This window comes from Penaeus japonicus, unplaced genomic scaffold (genome assembly GCF_977035675.1).
Source record: "Penaeus japonicus unplaced genomic scaffold, GWHDUDI00000001_assembly GWHDUDI00000018, whole genome shotgun sequence".
Taxonomy (NCBI): Eukaryota; Metazoa; Arthropoda; class Malacostraca; order Decapoda; family Penaeidae; genus Penaeus; species Penaeus japonicus.
The window spans coordinates 25,879,781-25,882,280 of record NW_028234420.1 but is presented as its reverse complement, the minus strand read 5'-3'; the positions used below and the strand labels follow the sequence as shown (position 1 = coordinate 25,882,280).

The following is a 2,500-nucleotide window of genomic DNA, read 5'->3' as shown; positions in this document are numbered from 1 at the left end:
GTCATTTGCTCAACCGTCTATCTATCTGACAAGCTCTAAGTTCCTAGTCTTCAGCATTTCGTTTCTCTATTCACAGTTTTCGCAGCGGAGTCGTTTATTCTACCACCTGTTTGGATCGTTCGTCCAACTGTCTGTCTGAAGAAAAGCGCTCAGCTCCCAGTTAGCCGAATGACCATCTATCCGACCCTCTCCTTCACTGCGAGTCTGCTGCCAATCAGGAGGACTCAGACAGACAACCCGTTATCCCATCACCCAGTCTTCTATTCAACCCGTGGGCTGCCAATCAAGCAAGAACTTACCCATTCGTCCATCAGCCAAACCACCAATTTCCTTCCTTTATACGCGGAGGAAAGAGACACACCTCGAGGTTTCCAAACTTGATTCCGATTAATGGGCGAGTGAGGCCGAAGATCCATGCATGAATCAAGTTCCTCCAGTACCCAGACACCGAGGGACGAAAGTTTTCATTGTTTTGAAAGCTAATTAACAGCGAAAGTTAATAGGTTCCACGAATATCCCGCCCAAATCAGAGACGCAGGCATAGCTTGCGCCCACCAATCCACTCCACACACACAGACACACTCCGCTGTCCATACGCCAATAACCTGTCTCGACGATGACAAAACACCTCCACTAATCACAGAATCCCTTCAGCAATGCCACCACGATAGAGATCCCCCACCCCCAGCCCTCCCTCCCACCTCTCCCTATCAATTGCGCCTAACATGACGCAACTCATCCACAAAATATGGCATTCATGAACATCTTTTCGTGCTCGCTCCCGCCTCCTTAAAATGACTCGGCAAATTTATCGGCGAACTCTTTTTTTATCTCTCTCTCTCTCCTCTATATCTATCAGAAATCTGGGTGGAGTGCGACCCCAACCCAAACCTACTCAACCCAATCGCCCAGCCCTCCCTCCCTCCCTCCCTCTTCCCTCCTCTCTCTCCCTTCCCCTATTCCTTTCCTTCTCTCTACTCCTCCCCTTTCTATCTCACCCTTTAGCGCTAACCCTCAGCCATGACGACAGATGACACAACTAATCAGAAACGCGTGAGTAAAAAGGTAAAGAAGAAAGGACACAGAGAGAGGGTGGGAAGCAGGAGGATGAGGATGAGGATGAGGATGAGGATGAGGATGAGGATGAGGAGGAGAAAGGGAGGGAGGGAGGGAGAGACAGAGAAAGAAAGTGAAAACAAAACAAAAAAGGCGCCTACCCAAACCTGCCCTTATCAAGCCCCCCCCCCCTCCTACCCGGTCTCACAGCCCTCGCCGGAACAAAAGAGACACGATGATGACCTCAGTACCTTAATGCTGGTCCTGGCAGGGTCCGCCGCAGCCGCCGCAGCCGCGCGCTCTCGATCCGCTTGGGTCTCCGCGTCCCATAAAGAGGTTCGACCCGGCACCGCCTAACTCTGCAACCCGCCCGGGAAAAAACACCGGAGGAGGAGGAGAAAGAAAAAAATCATTTAACAAAACTATACATGACTTCCAAAAAAATACATGAATTAAAACCAAACACAATTTAAACCTTCAAAAAACAAATACATGACTTAACATCTAAAAAACAACAACATGCATATGACTTACAACGTTAAAAAACAACAACAAATACACGACTTAATATCTCCAAAGAACAAACTACCTGTTAAATTGAACAACTTCACTAAAAGCAAAAATTAGCGAGAGTTAAATCAATATCAACAATGGACAATGGACCTCCTTCACCGCCGCCACTAATGAGAGGCAGGCCTGGGCAGCAAAGTCAAAATAACAATAACAAAAACCGGGTAAAAAAGAAGAGAAAAAACAAAAGTCTACTTCGCGTGGCCATGACATATATATCTCGCACGCTAACGATATAATTATTACACAGAAAACTAATGGCATTTATGGAATGTGACAGCCGCCTCGAGTGGGGTGGGTTCCGACGGAGAGGGTGGTAGGCGAGGAGTGGGGAGTGGGGAGAGAGTGGAGAGAGGGGAGTGGGGAGCAGAGAGTGGGGAGACGGATAGAGAAGAGAGAGGAGAGAAGAGAGAGGCGAGTGGGGAGATGGAGGAGAGGAAGAGAGAGAGGGGGGGGAGTGGAAAGGAAGAGCGAAAAGGAATAGGGAAACGGAAAGAGAGCGAAAAGGGAGAGTGAAACGGAAAGGGGGAAAACGGGAGGAAATATTTAAAGGAAAAAGAGACAAAAGAGGGAGATTGACAGGGATAGGGAGAGGAACACGGGGATATAAAATGTGGTGAGAGGGCAAGGAAGGGGGGTAGGAGAAGCAGGGGGAGGGGAGTAAGAGGAGAGAGAGGGAGAGGGGGGGAGGGAGGGAGGGAGGGAGGGAGGGAGGGAGGGAGGGAGGGAGGGAGGGAGGGAGGGAGGGAGAGAGGGAGAGAGGAAGACAGGAAGAGAGGAAGAGAGAGAGAGAGAGAGAGAGAGAGAGAGAGAGAGAGAGAGAGAGAGAGAGAGAGAGAGAGAGAGAGAGAGAGAGAGAGAGAGAGAGAGAGAG

General features: G+C 49.6%; 1 long non-coding RNA gene across 5 annotated transcripts in view; it reads right to left on the bottom strand.

The window, feature by feature from the left end:
- LOC122257501 (uncharacterized) overlaps positions 1-2,500 on the bottom strand; it is a 145,452-nt gene that overhangs the window by 94,538 nt on the left and 48,414 nt on the right. For all 5 annotated transcript variants that reach the window (XR_015191851.1, XR_015191852.1, XR_015191853.1 and 2 more), the window contains exon 3: positions 1,308-1,415. This is a non-coding gene — a long non-coding RNA (uncharacterized LOC122257501). The remainder of the gene's footprint in view (positions 1-1,307; positions 1,416-2,500) is intronic.